The 18606-nt window shown below is 38.0% G+C and overlaps 1 pseudogene; it reads right to left on the bottom strand.

Moving 5' to 3' along the window:
• Window positions 1–7548: 7548 nt before the first annotated feature.
• LOC142614130 (potassium transporter 5-like) lies at window positions 7549–18283 on the bottom strand (annotated as a pseudogene).
• Window positions 18284–18606: the final 323 nt, after the last annotated feature.

Below are 18606 nucleotides of genomic sequence, written 5' to 3'. Positions count from 1 at the left end.
ACCCATATTGTACTTAAAACACGGTTTAGAACCCATTTAGAAAAAATGGGTAGAAAATATTTTTAGGGTGATAAAAGAGAGAAGAGAGCAAAATATATATATAACAATAAAGAGAATAATAAAAAGTGCAATAAACAAAGGGGATGAGGATGAAAAAAACATAAAAGGGATAAAGGGGATGGGGATGAACAAAATATTAAACAAGGGATAAATAAACAAGTATAGATGAACAATGTAAATAGATGAACAACAAAATAAATGGAACAATAAATATTGTTCCTAGATGCTTAGAAGTGGTGAGATTTCTTCTCCCTAAGAGTACTTCTCATATAATGTCTAGGTAAAGGTATATTACTCATCTGGGAAACCCACAACAACAATATAACAATATATACACTAATAATAAATATGAACAAGGAAATAAAGAGATATATATAAACAACAACATAAATATAGAACTAGGAAACTAGGAATTTGAAACAAGAATATAAAGATACAATGAATAAAAAGAGCACTTTTATATATATATATATATATATATATATATATATATGTGTGTGTGTGTGTGTGTGTGTGTGCGGAAGATAAAAGATAAAATACAAATGAAAGCCGACTGAGGCTATTTGATACAATGACTGAGTCACTGGATTACAACTGAAAAATAAACTCTTGGCTGGAAGAGGAGGGAATTTTGGAGTTGCTCTCAAGACTGGATCTTGTTTTCTCACAAAATTGGACCTGCTTCAGAATGGAGAAATGGCTTCCTTATATAGGCTGGAGGAGGCCTTGGATGCTGCTGGATGATTGCTGAAAATCCGGAGGGTAAATTGCTTTTACTGAGGTGAAAGCTGTTTCCACCGAAAGCAATAGTATCTCGGAATGATTGTGTCTGTGAACAGTAAAACTTTCACTGTTCATGCTACAGTGCTTTGTCCCCTTACTTTTCTGGATTCGAACACTGTTGAAATAGTAATCTGTCGGGGAATCTGCTGGGTGCGGGTACTGTTCATGATCCGGGTACTGTTCATATCAGTGGCTGGTGCTGATTTTGAATAGTAACCGGATTGTGATCTTTATCCTGAGTTGCTGTGTCAGGATGTTTTAGTCAGTATCAGGAGCATCTGACGGATATCCATCATAAGGATCCCATGGGGAATCGTTATCACAATCGTGCTCGTGATATCTGGCATAGGTGTTGCAGAGTCCACAGTAGAGAAGTGGTTCATGGACAGGCTTTTTCCCTGTAAGAAATTCTCTGGGACTATCAGGACCAAGTTTTTTCAGATTTCTAATGGCGGAGTCATACGGTCTTCGCCCAAAAACATAGATCCTGTCTGTGGAGCCTATAAAATGGTAGTCCTTCCAAAGCTCTTGGCTGATATCAATGATTTGGTTGTTGAAGTAATTCCTCCAGCGTTCTGCTAGAGCATTAGGGTATTTGTATGAAATATATGTGTCTCCTTCATACCATGGGCCCTGATAAGAGAAACCATTAATGAGGACAAGGTGCTTTGAGGGATGAACTTCCATCCAATTGTTTTGTTCCCATTCTGGTAAAGTACTCCAACATCTGATAGAAACAAAGGGGCTGTTGATTTGCCTAACGGCATTTTGGATGATCTCAGGAAGCTGGCTAATTTGGTCAGGACTTGTAAGTTTGATGAGCCTGATAAAACCGGATTCAAACATCTGGGAGAGCCAATCCGGATCTCTTTCTTCTTCATCTGACCCGTCTTCATAGTTGACCAAAAGTCCTGGGAAGGGATGCTTATTTTCATATACCCTAGAGCTGCTTCCGAAGTATTCTTCCCATGCAGCTTGTACTAGGATGTTGTCCATATCATCCGAATCATTTGGATTAGGAATAGTAGTTGTTACTAGCATTTTGAAATGTTCATACCAAAGATCCTGACTTTCTTTCATGGCCTTTCTTCTCAGAATACGAGTTTGTAAATCTGATGGCAAGTTGGCAACGGCACTTCTAAGAGTCGCTCTAGTCTTAAGACTGAGCTTAGCATAGTCAGTGCCCATGATAGTCATTTTGTCCATTGAATGGACATCCTCTTTGCCAGAGAGTTGACTAGTTAAGATTTCATTTCTGGCTTCAAGATTTACTAGATGGATTTCTAGTGCTCTGAGGGTTTTGAGGAATAGATCTTGATTATTTCTGGTGTAGGCAAAGTGAAGGTTATCAAGGAGGCATTTAATGGAGTAGGGTAGGTCTGTGTATGTTCCATTATTGAACTGCAAAGCCCTGGATAAAACTTCCTGTAAAACAATAGCCATATCACCATTGGAATATGTCACCGTTGGAGGGACAAATTCCTGAAGGGATGTTGCTCCTCTATGGCTTGTAGAGGATGCGCCTTCATGCTTTACAAAAGACTGTCCCGCTGGTAGTCTTTTATCTTGAGGATAGTCCCTTGCGGGTGCTTTCCCCTTGCCCTTCTTCTCAGCTGAAGAAGTCATCTCCCACTTACTAGTGGTATTAAATATTGTTTTCTCTTTATCCTGCGAAGAACGGTTTGGAACATTTGAGATTTTCAAATAATTGCTAAAAACCCATTTGCTTTTAAAATTGATGGATGCAGAGATGCCAATATTTTTATGATGAATGCATGATGACAATGGATTGGAGTCAAAAGGATGATCAATTGTTTTGGTTGGATCAAGTTACTGGGCTTGGGATGGAAGGATGGTGATAGCGCTGAGAGTTTTTGATATAGAGGCTTTCTGGAGGGAGCAAACCTCCCAAGGTTCTGGGCTTCTTATAAATTCAAATTTGACAGGCTGATCAAAAGGATGGGCTGTGATTCCTTCAGTATCTGTGATGAAAGGATATAATAAACACAAGAAAGGGTTTCCTAGGATGACTCTATCTGTCATGTTCTTGACAAGGACAAATTTTGTCATAAAGGATATGCCGCCTTGGCAAACCTCAGCTTGTGGGATACTGAAATCAATTTGCATTCTCCCGCCACTTGCGGATGTTAATCTCTCCATAGACTTTTTGAAGTATTTGGAGGGAATGATTCCTTCTTGAATACAATTAAGATCAGCACCTGAATCTATTAAGGCTATGACCTCAAATTCAAAATCTTTGCTGATGACAATCCTGACTTTGGAATGCCATTTATGGAAGTTAATCCTGCTGATGGTGTCTACAAATAACTCTTTGCTAGGTTCCTGGATAAAATCAGCTGTAGGGTTAACTGTTTGATCAACTTCTTCATCTGAAGGACTTTCCTTATTGGTTTGATGAGAAGTATTTTCCAAAAGTTGGATTCTACGATTAAGGAGATCATAATCGACCCTAAGAATGGTTAAATCTTGCTTTAGGATTTTGACTTCTGATTTGGTTTCCTTAATTTCTTTCTGAAGGTCGTTGACAGTAACTTCCTTCTTGGACTGGGTAAACCTATTGTAAATTTGCTCTAAGTCTACCTTAGGTTGCTGGATTTTAAGGGCAGGCTTGCTGGTTTCCCTAACTAAGGTCTGATGGAAAAGGGTAAGCTTCTGGGCTTTGATAATAGGGTCTTTTATAACCTCTATGAGGTCTAAAAGAAGTTCTTCTTGTCTGTTCAACACATTGATGGTTTTGTTTCTGCAACAACCATCTTTGCATGGCGTGGGTTCATCTGGGCCACTAGAGGTACTGGTACTAGAGGAATCGGAGGATGACCTGTATATTTGTCTAAGCTCACTGTCACTAGCACTGCTAAAAGACTCGCTGTCAGAGCGGTCAAGTTCTAGTACCTTGAAGATCTCATTTTTTCTAGGTTGGTCATTAATGAGGGCATTGATAAGGGATTTGGCTTTAGCTCTACACTCATTCTTGAAATGACTATTCTTTCCACAGTTGTAGCATCTGCCTGATGCTTGTGGAATGGGTTCCTTGGATTTTCCTTTCTTATAGAAATCATCAGTTTTGTACTTCTGTTTCCTATAATACTTGGTTGCTTTCTTCCTATAGGATTTCTCAAAGGATTCCTTTCCTTTGTGCTTGGATTTCCTCTTGGAGGTTTTGACTGAGGGTAAGCCATATTGTGTACAGAAATGCCCTATTTCGTACTTGGCTTTGTTCTTGTTGATATGGCTTTGGATTTTGAGATCTCTGCACATCTTCATTCCTTCACTTCTAATAGTGCTAGAGATGTCTCCATAGGTTAGGTTATCATAATCTATGACACCTAAGGGGCTGCAAAGGGTTTCTTTAACCTTCTGACTGAAGAGGGTTGGTAAACCATTAATAAATTTCTCCTTCCAAAATGGAGAATTACAATCTCTTCTGTGCATGACCCTAGTGGTAAAGACGTCTTCATACCACTTGTAATCTCCTAGGGTTTTACACCTAAGGTTACTCAGCTGCTCATAAATCCTAGCTGTGATATTGCTGGGTTTTCCTATGAAGTGTTTCATGATTGTATAAATCAGGGTATTGACACCATCAGGAATTCCTTGTTCTATTTCATTGATGATGGGGTTTCCTTCCTCATCTTTCTGGATGGCGTACTTGATGTCTTCTTTAGACATTTCAGTAAGGCAATTGTTCCACCATTGCTGGAGTTTGCCTGTAAATCCTAATGCCATCATCTCAATGACTTCTTTATGGGGACGGCCTTCGTCCAGGTAGTTGTTGGCTACCATAGTCATATGCTGGATTTTGATTAGGATTTCCTGTTCTGATAAACCATCTATGTTCCATTCATAGAGTCTACCGGATGATACTGAGAATTGGCCACTAACATTCCTTTCCTCATACCGGAGGTCAGGGGGTGATGGTCTGGGGTACCAATCCTTGGTTGAGCTGGTTGGATCGGGATGGTAAAGCCGTTTAACTTCTAAATCCTGAAACTGGTTTTCTAATTGTTCAAACTCCTGGTCCGAGGCTTGACTAGAACTGCTAGAGGTTGATTGGATGTCTACAACATTAACTGATGAAGGTTCCTTTTTAACTAGTTCATCAAGCTTTTGGGTGACAATTTCTAAGGCTGTTTTATCCTTAGGATAACTAAGGCTGGTGTGTTTGGTTGTGGGTAACTTGACTAAAGGCTTTTCAAGGGTTTGGATCGGTTTACTAGAGCTTCCTGGCTGGAGGATAACTTTGTTTTCAATCCTATCTTCTATCCTATCAAGCTGTTTTCCTATGACATTTAGACACTGGTTGGTATAGTTGTTTTGCTCAATAACCTTGTCAACAGGCTGATGTCTATCTATGGTGGCTTTGAAGGGAGAGGCTATTATCTCAGACCTACGATGGTTGAAGGTTATGGCTTCTAGGGGTGGATGACTAGACCTTACAACTTCCTTGGTTGCATTGGGTCCTTCTATGGTCCAGGTTCTGGTGAGGACACAAAACTGCTTGTGCTGGCGAAAATACCTTTCGAAGTATATGAAAAAGGGGACATTACGGGAGTAAGGGTATCAGAGCCAAGTTTGGCCAGGTCGGATTGTAAGTTACTGTTTATCATATAATCAAGTTGGTCGGCACTGCCGCCATAGTTATCCAGATTATTTTGGCATTATAATTATTTTGAATTATTTTCATGGATATATCTCCCATACCCCATATTTTGTTTTACATCTATTTCTTGATAACTCTTCCGTTTCCTTTTATTTATTTCTTCGTCTGCTATTACTTCATTATTTTCTATTACATCTGCAAATGGTAGGCTGAGCCTCCTTCTAACCACTCGATTTGTTATTCTGTGATTATTTGTTCAGATTAACCTTTGCTTCCCTGTTATCCATATTCTTCCTATTTTTGTGTTTAGCCCTAAAGTTTGTTGCAGATTTATACCTGTGAGATTTGTTACCGAAATCTGTGTGGATCTCGAAGCCCTAAGACAACCGAAAATCTTCCTAAGTTTGGTTTGGTCAGCCCGTGTGAAGCCGAGAGAAGGCGTGTAAGGGTGGTCCCCATTATTGGAGGAGAGTCTGGTAGGTAGGAGTTCACAGATCAGGTGTCTATCCCATAGTTGTACTTTTGCTTCAGATCTAAAGGTTAGATCCAGAAGTTTGAGGATAAAGGTGACTAGGTTATGATCGTTGATTTAAACTTGTAACCCCAGAATCATGAATAGGTTGTTTAGAAGTTACTCTTCCACCAGCAGTAGATGTTCCCAACCCACATCTATACCAGATATCCCAGCAGACGTAGGAGCAATTAATTCGGAGACTTATGAGCTATCTGATTTAGATCTAGACATAGGAGATTGGAATATCCCAAAGGTTTCTACCAGCCAATTCTATAAGTCTTCATGGTCTTTGAAAACAGCTTTCAAAACAGACTACCATGTCAAGACCATAGAACAAGTCTATGGAATCAACAAGGAGTACGAAACGTGCTACTTGTTATCCCCTTCAGCTATCCAGAAGCATAAAGACAAAGGACATAACTTCCTACACATAGGATTAGTCCAAGTTGGAGTGAAACCACTCACCAGAAGAGGTTTGAACAGCTCAATCCTCATGGCCCTTAGAGACGCTCGTCACATCAGATTCGATGACAGCCTCCTAGGAACCATAGAAACCAGTCTTAGTAACGGACCCATCCATTTTAACTGTTTCCCAGATTTTAGCATCTTTCTCCATGACAGCACAGTTATCAAAGCTCTCACACTCAATATCAAGACCCATGGAACCCTTATGACACAGGGAACCAGTCAGATAGCCTTGTATATATATATATATATATATATATATATATATATATATATATATAATGTATGATACTGCAAAGAAAAGAGAAATGGGGAATGAGGATAGCTATATGGAAGCTAACCCATTCCCTTACAACTTACCCACTTACCCAAAAAGTTTTTTTTTTTTTTTTCTATGAAGGAAAAGGGGGGCTGAATATTTTGGGAGGGGTTTCCTAAAGAAAAGAGAGAATTTTTCAGAATTTTCAAAGGATTTTTCTAGTATTTCTAGATTATTTTTCTCATATTTTCCCCCATTTTTTACAAAATGGGAGGGGGCATTTATAGTGAAAAGTAGGAGGCTATGTGGTGGTGTTCTAGGACACCATGATATAGCCACCTGGTATTATAGGTGGCTATGTGATGGTGTCCTGAAACACCATTACATAGCCACTTACTTGTCCTCCAAGTTTTGGCTATTTTGTCATTTTTCCAGTGCCAGGTCTGATTTTTGTGCTACTTTTTGGAGGCCTTTTCAAGCTCCGATTTTTTCAACCTTGATATCCATAGAAAGATATGAATGTCTAGTTTCCATAAGCTCTGACCTTACTCTATTTGGAGTTATGGTCATCAAGATATTGTGTCCGGAAGAGAGGTGATGCACTGCAGGAAATTTTGCTGTACTTTTTTTTAAGAAAATCATTTCTTACATACTGATATATATGAATAATTTTCTATAAATTTTATCAAGTGTTCATATGTACTACCATACACAATAAAAAAAATGAAAAATTGATTGAAGATACGACTCATGTTTTGTCAATTATACTTTTCATTTTGTTCCTTCTGTATTTTAGAGGTATGTTACTCATCCAATCTCTTAGATAAACCGAGCCTACAATTGGGGTTGCATTCCAAAACAGAATTAGAGGGACTTTTCTAAATAATACGAGACTACAACATAGATATTAAAGGGGCTTTTCCCTTATCATTGCATACATTCAATTAAGGCTTCACTATTTACAAGACTTGCACTATCTTCTAGGTGGAAACTTCATAGCCAGCATTCCAGTTCTTGTATGAATAAATCTGTACTATATATACTGATATAGAAATCTTAACTTGCTTATGCGCCTGCACCTTCTTCACTACATGCTCAATACCTCATAACTCATAAGTCATGCCCACTTTTAGCATGCGCTTTTGAGGAATATCAAATACATTTTCAGTCTGTCTCAAATTTTTCTTCAGGAAATGGAAAGCATGATTTATCAAAAATCTCTTTCCTATACCAGCTCCTTTGCCTGCAACCACATCATTCTCACCAATCAAGTGAACAATACTGGCATGCAATGCTTGGTCCAAAGCTTCAATTTCTCTCTCTAACTCCTCTTCTAATTTCTCTTCATCAACATGCTTGACATCATTATTTTCATCCTCTCCATTAACAAACCCAACATCCAAATCATCCTCATCATTTTCATCATTACTTAGTTTACTTCTTGTGAACCAAAAATCATTTATAATAAACTCTTTCAATCTTTCAACTAATATTCTCAAAGGGCTCATGCTCAGAATGCACATCTGTGTATCCATACCTCACAACACATCGAAACACATTTTGGTCTATAGGCTCAACCCGACGAAATAGGAAACGCTCTTCCACTGGAATCTTGCTGATAGGTAGTGACTTGATGGAGACAAATACAAGGACTGAATGTAGTGCAGGCACATTTTCCACATAGTGTTTGAAAAGGGGTGGGATGCCTTGAACAAGCTCTGAATAGAACATGGCTAACCCAGGTATTCGACATAAATTTGTGTCAGAGGCTATCTCCTTGAGCTTTCCTAGGGAGACTTTGTTGTCGAGCTCATAAAAGTACTTTCTTCTATGCACATCATTCCAAATATACATTATAGTCATTAGTACTGCAGAAAAGGCTAGTGGAAGATATCCTCCTTGATCAAACTTGTAGAAGACTGAGGTCAAATAGAGAAGCTCAACACTGCCAATAACAAGAACATTGGAGATAACTAAGAGTATGTGAGATTTGCAAATCATGATCATGATTAGCACTAGGAAAGCCGATGTGAGAGTCATAATTAATACCACTGCTATCCCTGCATACAAAAAAGAAGAAGAAAGAATTTATTAGTTTTTATGCTACCATATACTACTAAATAGCCAAATTTAATCATCAAACAAGTAGATAGAAAATTCAAACTGATAAAAAGACTAGTAGATTACCATATGCATTGCAAATCTTTTCGGTGCTCCTGAAAGCCAAAGTCACCCCTACACAAGCGAGCATAAGAAGATAATTGACTTCTGGTATGTAAACTTGTCCTTCATGCTTAGCCGATGTATGAACAATTTTCACTCGAGGGAAACACCCTAGTGAGAGAGATTGTTGGACTATAGAGAAAGTCCCCGAAATCATGGCTTGACTAGCTACTATCGATGCCAATATGGCCACCAGAAACATTGGCCAGTACAAAGGTTCTGCATCATCACAAGTAGCCAACTCAAATATGTGTTTGAGCTTGGTAACAGAGTGTAATTAAAGTGTGTGTACGTGTGTGTGTGTTTAGCAGTTAATTTATTTCTCAAAAAAAAAGAAAAGTAACATATATGTACATATTTTATAAAAATATAGAGCAAGAAACATTAAAGATACATTAACGAAACGATTCATAAAGAAACATTTAACAAAAAAACACACTTCTTACCTGGAACGGACTCGAAGAATGTGTCCTTGACAAGATGATTGTGTTTGCAAAGAAAGGCAGCTTGTCCAGCATATGCTAAATATGAGAGCTGGGTAAGTCACTGAGCACATACTTATTTGTAAGGACCTAACTATGAAGTGGCCAACATCAGCAAATAGTGCTTCCGTTCCTGCAATCGATGTTTTAATTATGCCTCATTAACAATTTCCGATCAATCCAGATAAGATCACGATATGAATAGGGAATCAAAGCCTTACCTGTAATGACAAGGACAATGCCACCAAGAGAAACCCAAGCTTCTTTTTTATTCCTCTGGAAATACTGAACAATGTATTGTGGATTTATAGCTTTGATGACTGTCGGATCAAATTTGATGAAGTTGAAGACGCCAATACCCCCGATGAATGCGAACCAAACACATATTATTGGAGCAAAACTATAGCCCACTTTGTCATTTCCAAGTCTTTGAACCACGAACAAGAGGATCAGGATAGCAACTAATATCCAAACAATCATATCTGTATAAGAAATATGTGTGAAATGAATAACTTGATACTAAGGACTAAAAAACAAAAAACAAAATTTAACTGAGTACAATTTTATTTAATTTGCACCTATTCATTACTTATTAAACTATTGCAATTTGTAAATGACTTACTCATTAGTTAGTTAATTGTCAAAGAGAAGCCAAGAGCCTCAAGGCTCAGTAACAATATCCGACTCACTTATTGAGAAGAATTTGGATTCAAATTTCCATCTCCCACTTCATTGTAAAGAAAAATTTGTGAAAATACATTTTATATTTTAAGAAAAGTTAACCGATGTCTTAAGAGTATTGACTTTTAAAAAAAGTTATGAGAAGTTTTTTTTTTTTAAAAAAAAAAATATGTTTCATAATAGTATTAGAACATTTTTTAAATTGTCCATTAACAAATACCCTAAACCCAAAGGGACCCTTGTAATTATTATGGGAAATCAATAATGTGATAAAGATGGGGTTACCTTCTGTGATAAAGATGTACTCTCCGTATCCCTCCCACAGCGGATAAAACTGCCAATAAATTGTAAGTCAAAAGTCAAACAAAGAGACGAAACAACAATTATTGTCTTTTTGAACTTCCAGCATTTTTCTAGGAAATTTGGCCATGGAATGTTAGGACAAAATTTTTGCCATAATTTTGGGGCAACCTATTCATGTAACAAATTGTGAGTGATGAAATTGTAGACTTACATAAATTCACTATTTTTATTCCATCACTCATAATTTGTCATGTAAATAAATTGTGACATAAGTTGTGATCCTAACATTTTTCTAACAGAGTAATGTTAGATCACAACTTTTGTCACAACTTATTCATGTAGCGAATTATGTGTGGTGAAGTTATGAACCTACATGAACTCACTATTTTTACTCCACCACTCACAACTTGCCACGTCGGCAAATTGTGACAACAAGAAATAAGGACCCTTCTATTGTATAATTTCTTTTCGGCTAAGTTTCTATTCTCTCTCTACTTAAAAAAAAAAACTGAATATTTCTATTCTCTACATGATTTCACAATTGAAATATAAAAACACCGTCAATAGTATAATTTGAATTTCTTTTTCAAAAAAAAAATGTCAAATTCACTATCTTTTTTTATATTTCGTTTTTGACTTCTTCCTGTTTAATTTTATTTTATTTTTCATCATAATTTTAAGAAGAGAAAAGTATATGAAAGTCTGATAGCTAGGCTTATGTCCAAAGCTACCCAAAAACATATCTGCTGTATTCTCAAACCTCGTAGCGATGTCTTCAATAAGTATTTTCCTTAACTAGCTAGAAGGAATTGAAAACTTGTTCCACTTAAAAAGTTCTAGAGTAACATATATAGAAGATTAACATACCTGACATACATGGAGTGAGGACACCATCCCCAATCACCATGGAAGTACCAAGCATTGTGGCAAACAATAGGAAGAACTTGGCAAACTGGCTGTTTTCCAGCTTAGCCTTAACCATTGATGCTATTCTCTGACGACTACTAGGCAACTCAAGCTGAAAATTAGACACTTCCTGGTCCTCAACTTGCTGATTTGGGATCAAACCAATCTTGGCACATCGGCATATAAGAGAGTATAAAGCAAACGTTCCTCCTGTAAATATGAAATAACACATTAAGGAAATTGATATAGTGAAAAAGTTAAGCCAAAGGTTCTTTCTTTAGGGGTAGGAAAAATAAGTTGTAGTGTTTAATTTATGGGATTTGTTAACAAGCACCGGTTTGGTATTTGTTAAAGTGAAAAAGGACAAAAGAAACTATTAAAAAAAAAGTAAAAAAAGAACACAATATAGTACTTAAAAAATTAAAAATTTAACATAAAGATGAATATTGACAAAAACTTTTGCCAGAAAAAATAAATAAATAATGCTGTTAACGGTGACCGTCAACACAACCTTTTATTTATTTAGAATCTATATAGTTTATAGTGGTTGAGTGATAACATGTTTATTATTATTGAAGATATGTATCTGAACAAAATTGTCTGTTCCTTACTTCTTATTTTCTTTTTCCATTGTCTCAGGTCTAAAATTGGCCATGTGTCTACGTCAAGTCTGCATCATGTTCTGTACGTCCAAATTTGCTTATAATATTGTCCATTGGACCTCTATCTCTTTACTCAGTGGAACAATTCCTATGTTCTTGGTTCCATCCTTTTTGTTCTCGAGTCAGAACAGTGAAGGAGATGACCTTCCTTTCTCAAAATTGTGTGTTTGTTTTGTTATTAATATTAGTGTTTTTTTTTATTAAAAAAAAAAAAAAGAAGAAGAAAAAAAAGGTCTATGACTAAAGTAAGTATGCCATAATAAAGGCATGTCCTTATATAGGAGAGAGAGAGAGAGAGAAAAGAGCGCCGCGGGGGGGGGGGGGGGGGGTGTTGGGGTTCAAAGAACCTACCTTCACCATTATCATTGGCCCGTAAGACGATGAAAACGTACTTAACGAGAGGGATCAAAGTGAGGGTGTAAAAGATCAAAGAAAGAACACCCAATATGTCATCGTTATGCTTGATGCCATTAGAGAAAGTGCTTGCATACACATACAGTGGTGAAGTACCAATATCTCCATATACAATTCCTATGCTCTGAAATGCTAGATGCAATATCACTGACAACCCCGCACCCTGAAAAATAAAATGAATATATTCAATTAGTCAAATTTAGAACTTAAGAGTATTATTTTTGTTTTGTCCTAGTTTCCAAGCCAAAATGAAGTGGCTATAGGATGCATGCATCTTTTTTCTTAGTGCTACCATTTGTATAGGTCCCCACACGCAGTAAGAGGAAGGAAGCATAAGGTATATACGACCTTTTGGCTTTACTGGGTCAAACCCAAAAAGTCCCGAACTTTTTATGGTAGCCAAAAAAAAAATCATGCAACACACTTGGTTACTGTTAAAGATATAAAAAAAAAAAATACAAATGAATTCCAAAAAAAGTCACCTAGTTGATGATAATAACAATAAAATACTGTTAATTATTTGAGCTACTGGTAGCGGAAATTTGCTTTGTGGAAAATGGGAATGTAAGCTGTTAATATATATAGTGTTGTGGGTTTTAGGCCCAACTAGTTTACTTGTATAGCACTCTTACTTATGTAGCATTCTTACTTGTACTACACTCACATTTACTTGTACTGCACTCATATGCCTACTATATAAAGGCACTTATGTATATTCTTTCAGTGATAAATACAATACTATTCAATTCAGTATTTCTAACATGGTATCAGAGCCACTACTCTGACCTTTTCTTAGCAGTCTTGTCTTTATTGGTGGTGCTCTATTCTCAACATCGCTTCCGCCATCACAGCAGCCGACGCAGTTTTTCGCCGTAGAACCTCCGACGTCTTCCAGTCGTTGTCCTTGGGTTCCGGACCTGCAGCCGCCGTCGTTGAGGAGTACCGCACCACATAGACCACTGCACTTACTATCTCCGTTGTGCATCTTGCTCCAATAAATATTTTTCAGTCCAAGTGCTCCTTACCCAGTTTTTCGCGTAGATTTCATTTTTGCAATCCATTTTTGCATATTTTACTTCTAAATGAAGAATAAAGACAGGTCTTCTTCCTTTTGCAGCAATCGTCGCCAACAATCCAGCAAACGTTTTTGCAATTTTTGCAAACGTTTTGGCCATAATATTGAGACTTGCTTTCAGCGCAATAAATCAGCTACTTCAATTTCTACTGCCACTATTACTAACATTGAGAGTGTCCAACCAATGGCTCCCGTCTCTGCACAGTCTAAGTCTTCAGGTCGCACTTTCACCATGACCACAAATGACCTTAAAAACATCATCGCCAATGTCATTCGTATGGTTGGTAATGCATCTTATTCCTCTTCTCTCTCATCTTTATCCGGTATGTCTTCTTCCTCTTGGCTTATGGATTCTGCTTATTGCAATCATATGACACCTCACTCGTCCTTATTTTTTGAACTTAAACTTGCACCATACCCTCTTACTATTCGCATAGCAAATGGTTCCACAATGTCTGGTCATAATATAGGTTCCGTTTCAACCTCCAATCTCTCCGTTTCTGGGGTCTTTAATGTTCTTGACCTTTCTTACAATTTGTTTTCTGTGGGACAATTAGCTGAGTTGGGTTATCGAATTATATTTGATCATTCTGAGTGTATTGTGCAGGATCCAAGGACGGGACAGGAGCTAGGGATCGGTCCCAGAGTTGGGCGTATGTTTCCCGTGGACAACCTTTGTCTTCCACTTGTTGCTCCTGTTTCTATTGCTGCAGCTGCTGCAGTTTCTTTTATTCCTTCTCTTGCTCTTTGGCATGCTCGACTTGGTCACGCATCTTCTTCCTGTATACAAAAATTGGCTTCTAGAGGTTTGTTAGGTTCAGTGTCTGCAGAAAATTTTGATTGTGTTTCATGTCAATTAGGAAAACAACCAGCTTTGCCTTTCAATTCTAGTGAATCTATATCCACTGATATCTTTGACCTTATTCATTCTAATGTTTGGGGACCTTCCTCTGTCTCTAGTATTGGTGGATCTCGATATTTTGTTGTCTTTGTTGATGATTACTCTCGCTATAGCTGGATCTTTAATATGAAACATCGTTCTGAATTATTGCAAGTGTATTCTAATTTTGCAAAAATGGTTGAAACTCAATTTTCTAAACGTATCAAAATTTTTCAATCTGATAATGCTCTTGAGTACACTCAATATGCTTTCCAAGCTGTTTTGCATTCCTATGGCACTATTCATCAACTAACTTGTCCAGGTACCTCTCAGCAAAATGGTAGAGCCGAATGAAAACTTCGTCATATTCTTGACACTGTTCGTGCTCTTCTTCTCTCTGTCAAAGTTCCTGCTCCTTTTTGGGGCGAAACTGCTCTTCATGCTGTTCATGCTATTAATCGCATTCCCAGTCCTGTCATCCAAAATCAAACTCCATATGAGCGACTTTTTGGATCACCTCCAGTCTATCACCACCTACGCTCATTCGGCTCTGCTTGTTTCGATCTTCTTCAGCCACATGAGCATAACAAACTTGAGCCTAGGTCAAGACTTTGTTGTTTTCTTGGCTATGGTGAAACTCAAAAGGGGTATCGGTGTTTTGATCCTATTTCTCATCGTCTTCGTATCTCCCACAATATTGTCTTTTGGGAACATCGCCTTTTTGTCGAGCTCTCTCACTTCCGTGCTTCTTTATCTTCCTCTTTTGTCTTAGATCTATTTCTAAATGAGACACAAATTCCTTCTGTAGCTGCTCCTGACCCTCCTATAGCTGATCTTGATCCTCTTGTAGCTGCTCTTGATCCTCTTGTAGCTGCTCTTGATTCTCCTATTGACTTTTCTGTCCAACTACCAGAAATCCTTAATCCCTTTCCTAGTTCCCCCTTTAATGAACAGGTGGAAGATGAATAGGTCGAAGACGAGCTACCCAACCCTGATCTTGGTTCCCCTGCTCCTGCTCCTGCTCCACCTGAAGATCATGCACAAGACATTCCACCTCGTCACTCAACTCGGGTAAGGTCCATTCCTGCACATTTACTTGACTATCATTGTTATATTGCCCTTGCTACACTGCATGAGCCTCACACCTATCGTGAGGCTTCCACTGACCTTTTATGGCAGATTGCAATGAAAGAGGAACTTGATGCATTGTCTAAAAACTATACTTAGGACTTGGTCACTCTCCCTCCTGGGAAATCTGTGGTTGGTTGTAAGTGGATCTACAAGATTAAGACTCACTCTGATGGGTCCATTGAGCGCTACAAAGCTCGTCTTGTTGCAAAAGGTTTTACACAGGAGTATGGGATTGATTATGAAGAGACATTTGCTCCGGTTGCTCGTATCTCATCTGTTCGTGCCCTCTTAGCTGTTGCTGCTACCAGTAAATGGGATCTTTTCCAAATGGATATCAAAAATGCATTCCTTAATGGGGATTAAAGTGAAGAAGTTTATATGCAACCTCCTCCTGGTCTCTTTGTTGAATCAAATAAGGTTTGTCACTTTCAACGTGCACTTTATGGCCTTAAACAAGCTCCACGTGCTTGATTTGCCAAATTCAGCTCTACCATCTCTCGTTTGGGTTACATGGCCAGTCATTATGATTCTGCCTTATTTCTTCGTCGCACTGACAAAGGCACTATCTTACTTCTCTTGTATGTGGATGATATGATCATAACTGGTGATGACCTCAATGGCATTCAAGAACTCAAGAATTTTCTCAGTCAGCAGTTTGAGATGAAAGATCTTAGACATCTCAGCTACTTCTTGGGTCTTGAAATCACTCATTCTACAAATGGACTTTACATTACTCAAGCCAAGTATGCTTCTGAACTCTTGTCTAGAGCTGGACTCACTGATAGCAAGACTGTTGACACTCTAGTCGAGCTTAATACGCATCTGACTCCCTCAGAGGGGAAACCATTGTCTAATCCCTCTCTTTACAGACGCTTAGTTGGCAGCCTAGTTTATCTCACTGTTACTCGTCCAGACATTTCCTATGTTGTTCACCAGGTGAGCCAATATCTGTCTACTCCACGATCGACTCACTATGCTGCTGTTCTGCGCATTCTTCGGTACCTAAAGGGCACTCTCTTCCATGGTCTTTTCTACTCTGCTCAGTCTCCTCTTGTTCTTCGTGCATTTTTTTATGCTGATTGGGCAGGAGATCCCACTAATCGCAGGTCCATCACTAGTTATTGCTTTCTTCTTGGTTCTTCTCTGATTTCTTGGCGAAACAAGAAACAAACTCATGTGGCCCGTTCTAGTACTGAAGCAGAATATTGTGCCCTTGCTGATACCACATCTGAGCTTCTTTGGCTACGATGGCTTCTCAAAGACTTAGGTGTGTCGACATCCTCGGCTACTCCTCTTTATTGTGACAACAAGAGTGCCATTCATATTGCTCACAATGATATCTTCCATGAACGGACAAAACACATCGAGATCGATTGTCATTTTATCCGTTATCATCTTGTCCTTGGTGCTTTCAAGCTAATCTCAGTCTCTTCTACAGATCAACTTGCAGATATCTTCACCAAGTCACATCCTAAGGGACGCCTTCGTACTTTGGTTGACAACCTCAAGTTGGTCTCACATCCACCTTGAGTTTGAGGGGGGCTGTTAACATATATAGTGTTGTGGGCTTTAGGCCCAACTAGTTTACTTGTATAGCACTATTACTTGTGTAGCACTCTTACTTGTACTACACTCATATTTACTTGTACTGCACTCATATGCCTACTATATAAAGGCACTCATGTATATTCTTTCAGTGAGAAATACAATACTATTCAATTCAGTATTTCTAACTTTAGGGCTACATCAATAATATATTAGAGTGTAGAACCAATCCTGTGTTACAATGAACCATAACATGTGTATATATAGTATACAAAACCCTAAATTATTAGACTTCTAGTACAAGTAGGAAACTTGGTTTGCACACAAAGTAGAATTAGGCTTGAGCTTATGCTAATGAGCTAATATATCTCTAACAAATATTAGCATTGATACACCATGTTGAATATGTTATTATGGATGCGGAAGCGAAAGCATAAAGTATAGAACACAATAACACAAGAGGATTACGTGGTTCAGCCTAACGGCCTACATCCACGGAGGAAACCATAAAGGGCTACATCAATAATATATTAGAGTGTAGAACAAATCATGTATTACAATGAACCATAACATGTGTATATATAGTATACAAAACCCTAAACTATTAGACTTCTAGTACAAGTAGGAAACTTAGCTTGCACACAAAGTAGAATTAGGCTTGGGCTTATGCTAATGAGCTAATATATCTCTAACACCCCCTCTCAAACTCAAGATGGAAACTTGATGAAATCTTGAGATTTGATTAGGTTGAAAAGATCCCTTAAATGAAGTTTGGCTCTGTGACGGTGGCTTGAGAAAGGCAATTGTCTTGCAGTGTTGATGCGACTTCTAACGGTGACATGACTATACGGGAGAATTTTGACGGCAGTAGTGGAAAACCAAAAAAGATGAACGCAGCGAAAAAACACCGAGGAAGACAAAGATTGCTCTTAATACACCGTAAGGACAAAAAACCATGGCCATAGGAAGGCAGCTCTGATACCATGTTAAATATTAACATTGATACACCATGTTGAATATGCTATTATGGATGCGGAAGCGAAAACATAAAGTATAGAACACAATAACACAAGAGGATTACGTGGTTCAGCCTAACGGTCTACATCCACGGAGGAAACCCTAAAGGGCAAACCTTGGAGCCATGGCCATGGCGACCGGGAATAGTGGAGGATTCGAGGTCCAAGGAATCGAACCTTCGGAAAATTCTCTTCCCATGGAGTTCTTCAGAAACTTGCTCCATACTTAGTTCAGGATTTTTTGGTGCTACTTCACTAGACATTTCTGTAACCCCAGAATCTTTACTACTACTACTATTCACTACTATTCATTATACAATAAGCACAATATAAATTTATCGCAAGTGGGAGAGCTTAGAAAATTAAATGAAGAAGCTGTGAACTGAGGAGGTGTGAGGATGGAGCAGAGCAATGGAGGTGTGAAAATACTTTTCTAATAACATTTTCACAATAAATTCTAAGTAGCAGGTTATTATGGGCGGTTATCGTAAAAAAGTAATTTCAATAGTAGGTTCATATTAGAAACGATAACAAATAATCAAATAAAATTTGTTATGAAAATATTGTAAAAATGTTTGGAAGAAGC

Source organism: Castanea sativa, chromosome 10 (assembly GCF_040712315.1).
Source record: "Castanea sativa cultivar Marrone di Chiusa Pesio chromosome 10, ASM4071231v1".
NCBI classification, from domain to species: Eukaryota; Viridiplantae; Streptophyta; class Magnoliopsida; order Fagales; family Fagaceae; genus Castanea; species Castanea sativa.
Note: the sequence above shows the minus strand (reverse complement) of the source record. Positions and strands in the feature narration are given on the sequence as shown.